Genomic DNA, 12,746 nt, shown 5'->3' with positions numbered 1-12,746 from the left:
TGGTTATTTAATTCGGTCTTCTGGTATGCCTAGTAAATTTCCCTGAATTCTAGCCATTTTGTGTGAAAAAATCCTAGAACTAACATGAGACTCTGGGACGAAGTTACCTTCTTCTGGCAGGAATATAGGTTTAGGAGGACAATACTAAGCCAGTCTGGAATTGAGATGAGTTAAAGCTTCTTGGTCTTTGTGGAGTTTGGTAAACTTCAAGTTAGCCCTTAGTACTGGGATGTAGAACTTCAGTGGTGCCAACTGAAAGCTTGTGGGTTCTACCAGGTTCCCACTCCTTGACTTTCTCTGAATTGCAATTTTTGTCTCTCCAGCTCTTTGGGATGTCTGAAATCTCAGCTTCTTATCAGTTTCTTCTTGGTTTCTTAGCCTCTTGCTCATCATTTGCTAATCAGCAAATACCTAGAGTACCGACAGAATGTGGGGCTTGTTTCTCTGTGCTTCCCCTCTCTCTGGGATCTTGGCCCTTCAAGTTAAGTAGCTCTTAAATCCCTTCAAATAGAATATTTAAAAAAACATTGATCTATTTTTTCTGGTTGTCTTTAGGGAGAAGGTCGGTTTGATTTCAGCTCCCTAGGCTAAAGCTGGCAATGGGAGAAATGCCATGACCTTTATGACACCTTTCCTGACACCTTGTAAAAATGACAACCTATCACCTCCTTTCCAATATTTTGACACTTTTTGTTTCTCTTCTCTGCACATTTTGTTCTGTATAGCACTTATTTGTATTTTTGTATTGTATATATTTATTATATAAGTGTTTTCTCCACAAAATAAAAGTTATAAGAGAGAAGGAATTTATATATTTTTTTGCTTCCATTGCAGGAACCTTAGCCTCTAGAACAATGCTTGAAACAGAAGGTAACTAATTAATGAAATTAAATATTTTGTTAATGAGTGAAAAAAATGAATAATACTTTGAGTCATTAGAGAGTAAATTTGGTTTAGACACTTTTTGGTGGCACAGAAAAAGAGGAAATGTGATAAACTGAAATGCTTTTATTATTTGTTAGAAGAAAGCAAATTTTAATTAAAGTTATTTAAAGAAGTACAAACTTATTTCCTGCTTTGACATTCTTAAAGGAATTTACTACCTGATACTGTATATAAGAGCCTTTTAATGACACAATAAACAATGCATAAATAATAGATGCATAAGTGATTTTATATGATCCTTTTGGTTCAATTATCAATGAAAATTAAGAAAAACTAAGTTAAGCAGAGGGGTAAAGACTGAAAAATGCCTAAAGTAAGTAGAATGGTGATATTTATATTTTATAGGTAATTCTCAGAAATGTAATGATTAAGTCCAGTAACATCTGAAATAGGAACAAACATACAATTTAGAGGGGTCACAAAGGGCAGGTTAATTTCTTGTCTGAGCCTATTTTGTTTTTTGTGAGAGGGAATAGAATAATGGGAACCTAATTCTTTCCAGAACTGCTGTGAATATCAAAGAAAGAATTCACAATGCTGACTAATATACAGCTGAATCAATTTTTCATCACTGATGAAATGCTTTTATGTGCATTTTCACATGCACATAATCAGGTTCACATCATAAAACATTGTGATGCAGGTATTATCCTCACTCTGTTTTCCAGATGAGGAAACCAAATCCAGGAGGCCCAGCGGGCCCAGCCAGCAAGCAGCAGGGAGGCAATTCATCCTTCTGTTTTTGATTGCTGTGTTCTGTCTCCTGAAACCTACTTCCTCTCCAAAGGAAGAATTCTCAGGTGGCGGAAGCTCAGACATGAGGGCAGATGCTGAAGAGCCCGGCAGCCTTTCTGAGGCTCCAGTGGTTGTGCCACGTGGACCTAGTTCATCTACTGTTACAGATGTGGTCGTAGTTAAAAATCCCAAGGTTCCATTTCAACACCAGACTCTGAGATCTTGGGACCAGATGAATTCTCCCAGTTGTGAGAAATCCATACAACTTCTATTTTTTTCTAGCTAAAAGGCAAAACATTTCATTTTTTTCCCTTAAAAAATCAATATTTGGTTTTTAGCTAGAGCTGAATGTAAAACCCTCCTAATGTCTGCTTCAATAAATTGACTCTATCCTTCATACTTTGCAATGGCCTCAGGCTACCAGAGTATGAGAAATGCCTTCTGAATATCAAAGGCACAGCAAGTGTATCTCTTTACATGTTAAGCCTAAAATAGCCAGGACTCCAGGGGAACAGACCTCCTTGCTCTCTTGGCCTCCTTGCTGGAGCTGTGGTGCTACCTTGGGCAAACAGACCTCTCAGTTCCCTTGGGAGAGGGGAGAAGTGGAAGGTTCATAGGCCTGGAGCCTCCCAGGAAGCTTTTGAGCCCAGGACCTGAGACAGCACATATTTAGGGTGTTTTGTAGCACTCATGACCTCATCCATTGGCATTGTATCTCTAAGTTCTAAGGAACTGGGGGCAGATGAAGCATTTGTTTCCTGGTCTAACAGATTGGCCAGTAACTCAGACAAGCCAATTCTTTAGGAGAAAATATGCCAAGAAAATGAAATTACATTTAGCTGGAGCTAAAACTCCACACAATACTAGAATGATGCCATCGTTTATTTTTCATATTCCTTTGTGCCAAATACCATATGTGCATTTCATATCCATTATTTCATTTATGTTATGTAGTTTCTATGCAAAATGCAGCGTCAGCCTCTGTTTACAAATGAGGAATAGAGCCTTTGGAAAGGTCACTGACTTGGCCTGTGGTCACATGTTGAGAACTGAGTCTGTATTCTGTCTGATATAAAAAATTATATTATTTCACTTTACCATTATTATTACTGTTATTTATTATTACTACTCATGGTTAGTACCTTATCATAGGTGGCCTCTCAGATGACCTCAGTCATTTCTGCTTCATGGTGACTGTGGGCTGGACCCAGGGACTACCTTCTAACAAACAGAATACAGCAAAACCATGAGATGTCACATCTGAGCTTAGGTTGCAGGTATTGCAGCTTCTGCGGCGGGTGGACACGACCTGCCAACAGCGGCAGGAGTGACCTGAGAAGCTGGTCTCCCCCTGTCTGCCCTTGAGATGAATGCAGACACAGCCAACTGCTTGACTGCAGTCTTGTGAGAGACCCAGAGTCAGAACCAAGCCATACCCAGATGCCTGACCCACAGAAATGGGGAAATAGTAAGTGTATGTTATTCCCAGCTACTGAACTGTGGGGTAATTGGTTATACAGCAAAGATAGCTAATATACCATTAATAAAAGACTCCTAATACTAATACTACTGTAACAACAGTCATTACTTTTAAATATTTTACAATGTAAAAAGCACATTCTAAGGGCTTTGTGAGTCAAAAAGCACACTCTTCTTTCAACAGTATTATTAGGCACCCACATTATATGGATGAGGAACGGACACATGGAGAATTTAGGGCATTGGGTCTCGGGGCTCACACACATGGACTCCATTTCTAAGAGTGAGCTCTTGGCTGGGATCATTAGCCTGTGCAAAGAGCCACAGTGAGGGGAACCAGTTGTGCACCAGAACCTCCTTGGCCAGACTTGGCTGTGCTGGGCCGGGCTGGACCGTGGGCGCTGGGCTCCGGGCTCAGACTGCAGTCGTGAAGGGGTCTTCTCCACCTGTCTCTCAGCCTTTCTGGAGCAGTGGCTACTCAGGGAAGATGGCTTCCTTTATGTGTGTCATTCTTGGGCCAAACAGAGTGGGTGGTGGCTACCTGGGGCATGCTCATGCAAGGCAGGAATTTGCATTTGCCAGAAGGGCAACAGGAAACACATAAGGTCGCCTAATGTCTGGACTTGGCGCTGGCATGCTGCTATTTCTGCCCGTATTTCCTTGGACAAAGCCCCACTTTACAGGAGCAGGTGGTACTAGTCTCTTCCCACAGGACAGGGTGGCAGAAGGGAGTTGTAGATAATAACCTCAGCTTCCATGTCCTGTTTGACACTTGAGGACATGCAGAGCTCAGGGGCGGTAGAGCCAGTACTTAGATGCAGCTCTCAGCGCCGGACCCTGAGAGCATTTTCCTAAAGAAAACCTTCCCCGGCCCTAATATTGCAGGGTTCCTTGGCTCTCTAGGCAGCAGGTGTACATTAGAGCTGGCACAAAGTGCTCCAAGAAAGTCAGGAAAGGCTGGATTAGTGAGAAAAGGAACTTAAGCTTGGATCAAGCAAGAACCAAGTCGACTTGAGTAGCTAGATTGTGGGGAGGCTGAACAGTGCAGACAAGGGTAGAGTGGCAGGTGCTCAGGGCGACAGGGAGAGGAGCCCCACAGAGGGTGAGCTCCGTGTGGATGGGTATCTTCTTGTGTTGTGCTCCCCGATGAATTCCAGGAGCAGCAGCTGGTGATGGTTGGGGCTCAATGCGTATTTATGAAATGAATGGATAAACATTGTTAGTGAAATGATAGCTAGTGAACAGCAGGATGATATAGACCAAGGGTTTTGGAATCAGACATGCATGTATAATCTGCACCACCTGTGAACTCTGGGTAAACTCAGGCAAAGTGTTTTCTCTTGAAGACTCTTTCCCCTCACCCTCCCATACCTGATTCATTATCAAGTCCCGTTGACTTGACCATCTAAATATGCTTTTACTCCATCTCTACTACTGCTGTTCTAACCCAATTCACCCTCCTCTCAAGACAACCTCTCAATGGCCAGATAAAGGCACACTGGGGTGCTATGGTCTGCCCAGGAAGGACAGCTAAACAGAGGCAGGGAACAGTGAGGCCTCCTGAGATAAACTGATCCTTTACGAAGTCCTGAAGGAGAAGAAGTTAGGCCAAGAGGAGAAGAGTGAGCTTTCACGGAAGAGTCAGCATCGGTAAGGCAGGAATTTCCATGGACTACTCGGGGGATGGCATGGCAGATGGGGAGTGTGGGTGTGGAAAGGTAGGGAATTTTGCGAGGGAGGTAATAGCTCCCCTGAATGATTAAAGCAAGTCTACTCACTCCCCTCCCTCACCCCTGTAATCCAAGAAGCCAGGGAGCTGAGTCTAGGAGGAATCATTTAAAGGAAAGACAGCTGTGTTGAGTTTCATGGTCATGCTTGCTGAGTTCACTTATTCTTTCATTCATTTGTTCTCTCAACACACAGTTTTGAGTCCCTGTCATGTACTAGGTGACGGGCTAGCCTACTGGGAGGATGTAAAACCAGCGATACAGGTTTTCCCCTAAAGGATCCCAAAATCGAGTGAGGGAAATGTGAACAGACAGTAGAATGCCCTGCAGTGAGTATTGAAAGAGAGGTGAGTACGACGTGCTGTGGGAGAATTGCCAGAGAAATCCAAGAGCAGGTGCTAGCAAAAGCACTTTGGAGATGAGGAAGGCTGCCGGAGGGGGTGGGTCAAGGGCAGGACCCTGCAGGCAGACAACGCTGTCTGCAAAGGAACCGGGGCCTGAAAGGGGCAGTGTGTCCTGGGAGTAATATGTTCAGTGATCCCAGCTGGGAGAGGTGGGGTCAACCCATGGGGAACAAAGCAGAAGTGGGTACAAAGGATAGCCTGCGTCCTGCTCGGCTTCCCGCCTCCACCTCACACGCCTGTGGTCAGGGTCCCTTGGTCTGTGTGAGCTCTCTGGCTGTGCCTGAGTCCGTGGATTCTTGACACACGTCATTGCTGATGATCAGCTTCAATCTAATATTCTTTCATATAACTGTAAGTTATGAAAGCCACTGAAGAGCTCTCTGTATTAGGTTAAATAAAGCCAATTCCTTTCACTTTTCCTTAAGGCCTTGGTTTTATTTGAAACACTAATGAAAAAATACAGTTTTTTAAAAATGCAAATGTCCTCTATGCTGCGCCTTATAACTCTTGCAATGGTAAGGTTTTATTCTCATTTCCAACCTGTGAGGCCTGCCTGAAGGGGCACTGGGAGACGTCATTGCATGAATCAGGGGAAGGGAGGTTTGCAGAAAGGGAAGGTCGTCTGCTGGACCCCATGCAATGTACTTGGACTCTGTGATTTGCTGTAACACTCTGAGCATCTCTGAAAGGTAGGTGTCAACCTTCCCAGTTTGCAGACAAGCAAATGCAGGCTCGGAAGTTTTATGTGACTTTCCCAAGGTCACATACCTTGCTAGGAAGAGGCAAAGCTGGGGTCTGAAGCTGAATCAGAACTCAGAGCTCAGGCTGGCCTCATTAAATCTTGCTGACACGCCTTCCTTTGCCCAACAAAAGCTTGTGCACCTTCAAATAACTTTCTCCCCAAAGCTCACCAAATTTGGGCCAGACAATTGCCTGACAGCCACAGTCGTAATGACAGCAGAGCCCATGACCACTGCAACCTCCACTGTTCCTCTTTTGACAAAAGGCCACTTGAACTGCCTTCATTTTAGATCCTCCCAGCCCACTGCAGGGAGAGCTGGGCTGTGACTAGGATCTTCATTTTACAGAGAAGAAAACCACTGGGATATTAGGAAAATGAATTTTGTACTTGGTGTGTTTTTAAAAAAATACTTCGATAATTTCTGGGGTCATAGGATCTGCAGAAGGGAGCCTACCCAAAGCACTGGGGGCTAATGGAAAGTTTATGAGCTGTGTGACTTTTGGCAAGTCACTAACCTCTCTGATCCTCAAATTCCACACCTTGCAAAGTGAGCATCAAAACCACTCCCTCTTTGTATCATCCCCCCCTTAAGTGGACTTGTAAGACCAGCAAAGAAAGCACAGCAAATCTTGGACCTGATTTGGGAAGGAAAAAAACCTGAGGCTTTCTCTCAGTGGATGGAATACAGGTGTCTGTCTACCTTCTCCCTTAACTGTCCTGAACTGAAAGCCAGGAAATAAAAGACACATAAACCCAGAAAAAGGAAGAATGGGAGAGGTGATAACATATGATGGGAGATGTCAGCGAACGTGTGGATATTTAAAAGTTGATGAAAGAATTAGTAAAACAAAGTCAAGGAGGAGAAGCCTGGCAATGAAACCTAAGTGATGTTTCTTCTGCTGAAAACTCCCAAGTGCTCTGGGATCAGAGGCACGAGGCACAGAGAGAGGTGAGCCTGAAAACAAGGGACCTGTTAGTCCACCTGAGGAGCAGCAGCTCCCTTCCCAGTGCCACCCCCCATCCTGCACAGTCAGATCGCTACTCTCTCCTCCCTGGAAAAGTGGGTTATTCTGGAGAGGTGCCTGTAGACTCAAGCCACAGGGAAAAGCAAAGGAGGGAATAAAAGATTAAAAAATCCCCCATGCCTTCTATTGTTGGACCCTAAGAAGGTAGAAGAAACTAAGGATTCCCTAGGGAAATGCCAGGAGATACTAGAATCCTTCCTTCCCCCACCAGACAACAGAAAACCTACCCATTCATCCTAAAGTGAATGCAGCACAGCTGCTCACATGCCCTGCCCATGCCCAGGGAGCTCTCGTAGCATTTTAGGGGCTTCCTTCCTACGTGTGAACAGATGAGACAGAATCATCACAGACTTGAAGAAAACCTCCAGCTAGGAAGAGAGAAATTGAAGACAGACCCCAAAACAGTAACTTGGAGGAACAGAAACAATACAAGGGGCAGTGCAAATAAAAAAAAAAAAAAAGAAAGAAAAGAAAAATCCAGCTAAAACTGAAGGTTTAAATAAGATCTAGGCTCTTATAATGTGAAAATGTCCTGGGTCCAGATGAAAATCTCTCATCTTACCAAAACCCAGGAAAATCTAAAACTGCATGAAAAAAGAAAATACATGCCAGCAATGAGTGGTGGGGAGATGGCAGAAATGTTAGAGTTATCTGATACAGATTTTAAAGCAGCCATAATAAAAATGCTTCCAGCAATTACAGACATGCTCGAAATGAATGCAAGAATGCCTCAGGGTGAAGGGGAACTTTTAGCAAAGACACAGAAGATGTAAAGAAGAACTGAATGGAAATTTCTGAACTGAAAAAAATACAATAGCCAAGATAAGAAGCTCAATGGTTGGACTCAGCAGCAGAATGCAAGGGACAGAGGCGAATAAACTCGTCACTTGTAAGATAAAATAGAAAGTACCCAACCTGAATAACAGAGAGACCACAGACTGATAAAAAAGTGAACAGAATCTGAGGGACCCGTGTAACAAAGGCCATTTATTTCATTACAGTCCCAGGAGAACAGAAGGAGGGGGTGTGCTGAAGAAGTTACATGAAAACTTCCTAACTATGGCAACAGACAAATATCTACAGATTTGAGAAGCTGAGTAAGTCCAGGATAAACAGCATACACCCAAAGAAATCCCCATCAAAGCACATCACAATTAAGTTTCTAAAAATTAAAGGCAAAGAAAAAAATTGAAAGCAGCGAGAGAAGGTGACACCATACCTATAGTGGAAAACAATTAAAATGACAGTGGATTTCTCCTGGAGGAAAAACCATGGAGGCCAGAAGGAAGTGGTGCAATATTTTTCAAGTGCTAAAAAAAAATTTGTTGATTCAGAACACACAGTTAAACAGACAGTGGTGCATGTATGTGACGGACTAGGACTCGGCAGTAAAAAGGAACTAGCAATCGATACATACAATGACCTGCATGAATCTCCAGAGAATTACATGAATGAAAAGAGTCAATCTTAGAAGATTGCATATCAGTTCCATTATGTACTATTCTTGAAAAAAACAAAATTATAGAAATGGAGAACAAATTAGTGGTTATCAGGGGTTAAGGAGGGGGTGGGGATGGGAGGGAAATGGGTGTGAATATAAAAGGGCCACATGAAGGATCTTTGTGCTGATTTTTCCTGCATTGGTCACCATATCCTGGCTGAAATAGTGTATGTAGTTTTGCAGTATCTCCCTGTATTCTTTCTCACTAATGCATGTGGATCTATAATTACCTCAAAATTAAAGTATTTAAAAAATGCTATAAGAATATCCCAGGACTAGAGAATACAAACTTCCAAATTGGAAGGGTCCACGTGAATACCCAGAACAGACTTACACCAAGATTCAATTGCATGTGAAATTCAAGAATAGGATAAAGAAAAAAAATAATCCCCAAAGCACACATATGATACAAAGATAGAGGGAATAAATAGGAGGGGTGGAGGGGGAACAGAAGGAAGGAGAGAAGGGGAGGGAGAGGGAGGGAAAGAGAAAGAGGGAGAAAGGAAAAACAGGTGATGTGGAAAGGCAAGATATATGGGTGATATGAGGTTTCTAGCTTCCAACCATGACATTGGAAGCTAGAAGAAAATGGATCAATGCATTCAAAATTATGAAGAAAAAGGTCTTTAACCTAAAATTCTCTATCTCTTCCAATCAACTATGAGATTAGGATAAAGACATTTTTCAGACATATGTTAAGTCTTCAACATTTTTACTTTCAATTTAGCTTTTTATAGGAAACTGCTGAAGAAGGACGTCCTCCATCAAAATAAGGGAGCAAATCAAGATGGAATATATGGGATCCAGAAACAGGGGACCCAACACGGAAGGGAACCCTTTGGGTGGCGGCTGTGCTGTGACCAAGTTCAGATTGAATCAGGTGAGTGGGCGCTGCAGACGTGTGTCTTCAGGAAGCTAATTAATTAGTAAGATTTATGAAGTGCTTGTGTGTAAGGAAATATTAAAAGTGGTTATTAAGATCTGTTAGAAAACTTGGGGCACAGAAAACGAAGCAAATTCCTAACTCCAACAACTAAAAATGAAGCAATTAATAACTTCTTTGAAAAATGAAAAGCTGTAGAAGGGAAAAAAATGCATTCTCAGTTCAACTTGGCTTAGCTGTGCACATACTTACATTATCACAATAAAGTAAACACTGGATTTAACCAAAAATGATAACAATATAATGGCAAAGCTGAGGAGAATTAAAGTGGGGTGTGTGTGTAGGGAAGTTTAAAGGTGCATCATCTCTCCCCCTGCACCTCTTCCCTCCTCATCCCTCCCCTCCTTCATTTCTCCTCCTGGTTCTTCCCCTTTCCTTATTTTGCTTTTTAAGAAATAACATGTCAAATGTGAGACTTTAAAGGATTTGTGTTGCGATGGGGCACATCCCTCTAACTGCACCAGACCTTCGGAGGTACACAGCATGCTCGGGCCAGGCTTTGAGTACACCTGGGCATTTACACAGTAGAAATTAAGTGGGAGGCTGGGTTTCCCACTCAAGGTCTGTGCCAAGTGCAAGAGTCAAGCCCTAAATGGAGGCTGTGGCAAGGGTGGCCAGCAGAGAATGAGCCTGTTGGAAACACACAGATTTTTTGGTCCAATTTGCAAAAGCCCATGCCACCCAAGGAGGGGCTCGTTCTCTCCCTCTTGTCACCCTGGGGCTCTGACTTCCCTCTCAGTCAGCTCGGTGCACACATTCTTGCTCAGTCTCTCAATAGCAGTAGCAATGATCTTTCAAAGAAATTAGCGCCATCACACCTGTCACTTGCTGAAAACCCTCTGGTGACTTCTAATAGGGTGGATCAGATTGCATTTCCTGGCCAGCAGGACCCTGCGGCCAGATGCGTTTGTCTCTTTAAACGTGTCTCCAGCCCACTTCTCCTCCCTCCAGCCCCTGTTCTCCCTGCAGTCCTACAAAGGCACATGGAGGAACTACATGGACTGTGGGTGAGTCTGATAAGATAATGCTCTCAAACTACTGAGCCTCCTGGTGTTTCAGTCCCCTTGCCTATGTAACAGAAGTCGTAATAGTCCTTGCCTCGTGGGTTGCTGTGAAGCTCAACTGGGACAATGTCTGGATGGCATGGCCCGCTGCGTGGACGATCCAGAAAGGGTAGGTACTATTGTGGTATTTGTGTTAGTTATCTGGTCCTTCCTCAACTCTGCTTTGAGGTCTCAGCTCAGATTTGCTTTAACCCTATGGCTAGGATGTCCCTAAAATGTTCAGAACTTTCCAGGTATCATTCAGTTTGGGATTTCAGAGGGCTTTTAGTCTGATTCTGGACCATGTGCCTGACTCATGCCCCCTCGTTTTACCCTCCTAGTGATTGTAGGAGGGAAGCAGTTTCATCTCCATTTTACAGAGGATATAGTGCTGCCCAGCCATGCATTGGAAGAGCCTGGATTTGGACTCAGAACTGTTGTCCTGGAAGCCTGTACATTGAACACCAATTTCCTGCCTACATGGGAGACACTTAGCTTGAAGAGAAGACACAGCAGAAAAGTGGTTTCTAACTTCAAAGCCCCTAAAATGGGATGGAGACGTGTGGGTGAAAGTGAGCTGACCATATGCTTTACTCTCCAAGCTGGGACAGCTTTGGAAAGGGAAGGGGGTGGTATTCATAATTTTACCAGTATAACAGGCATCTACTGGGACTCCGACAAGGAAAACTTGGGCTCCTGGTCATTCGCCCAAAGGCAAATGTGCAGAAGACAAAGGAGGGCTGTCCTGGGCTTCTTTGTAAAGACGAGAAGACAGAGGCCCCAGACCGCAGAGCGGGCGGCAGAATAGCTGGCATTCTTGCCCACGTGTGTGTGGTTCCAAAGTCTATGCCGTCTTTTTCCATCATGACATCCTGTCTTCTGAAGCCCTTGCATTCCACTTCTTCAAAGTATAGCTCCCCACCGGGCTGGTGGGTGGAGCTGGGCATTGCCAACAGCACCCCACTGCCAGTACATTAGGGGCACCACTTTCTCCAATCTGTTATTCCCAGACGTCCTGTCCTCACTTCCCCATATGGAGGCTTCTCCTGCTCCCAGCCTGGGCCCTGGCCAGGAAGAGAGGTGCTGTCCTTCTGCCAAATGCGAGAAACCCTGCAGGTCTCAGGGTTCTTTTTCTCATCGGAACGCCTCATGTCTGCCCCCTCTTCACGCATCCACACGTTCATCTGTTCAGTTAATAGCTTCCTGGTCACCGCGTTACCTCCCTGCATGCTAACTGAGCAGTAACTCTGAGCCAGGGCCTCTGTTAAATGCTGAGAGTAAGAGAAGAAAAAAGGACACATTCTCTGTCTCAAGCAGCTCACAGACTGTTGTAGAGGGTAGAGAGCTCCCAGCATCCATTCAAAGAAGTGATGGGAACCAGAGGAGGGCATGGCTATTGTCAGCTGTCCACGGAGGGTCAGTGACATATTCTTGGATGAAGAGGTACCAGTATTGGGTAGCTACCCCCATGTAATCCCCCATGACCCATCTATCTACCCATCTATCCATCCATCCATCCATCCCTCCATCCAAGAATGGTGCTGAAAACCATTTTGCCTAATGAGCCCTGCCTTCTTAGGGTAACAGTTTCCCAAATATTAAGGGGTTTCTACAGGTCAATCTCTGTGCCAGGCACCCAGTGTAGGGTTGAGGAATAGCCTCTCGGAACTTTGAAGCTACAGAAGTCGGGTCCTAATGGTATAGTCACCTGGGGAATTTATTAACAATGCAGATTCCCAAAGCCACTTGAAAAAATGTGGATGATTAAGTCAGGAGACACCTGGGGGCCTCCCTTGTTGGGCAGCACCCCAGGTGAATGCAGGGAGATGGCACTTGCAGAAGCCTTGCTCTGATTAATGTCGAGTGGCCTTGAAAGGTGAGAAGAAGTTGAGTAAGACTAGACATTCCAGGAGGAAATACAGCACTAGAAGAAAAAAGCCAAAGAATACGGAAGTATAGGGGTGCGTGTAGGGAGGGAGGACGCTTCGGTGATGGGGGAGCCGGGTAAACAGGACTGGGGCAAGCCGCGGTCGGCGTGGAGCGGAACCGCTGGAAGGTGGGATAGAAGCTAGGTTTGGATTGCAGGTACAGGGTAGGATGATAAGTTTGATTTTATTTTTAGGCAACAAGACATTGTAGGAGGTGCTTTAAGGAGTCGATTTTTAAAAAAAATCCCCGTAAAGTCACTTGCTCTGCAGCCTC

Source organism: Manis pentadactyla, chromosome 3 (genome assembly GCF_030020395.1).
Source record: "Manis pentadactyla isolate mManPen7 chromosome 3, mManPen7.hap1, whole genome shotgun sequence".
Classification (NCBI taxonomy): domain Eukaryota; kingdom Metazoa; phylum Chordata; class Mammalia; order Pholidota; family Manidae; genus Manis; species Manis pentadactyla.
This window is presented reverse-complemented; position numbering follows the sequence as displayed.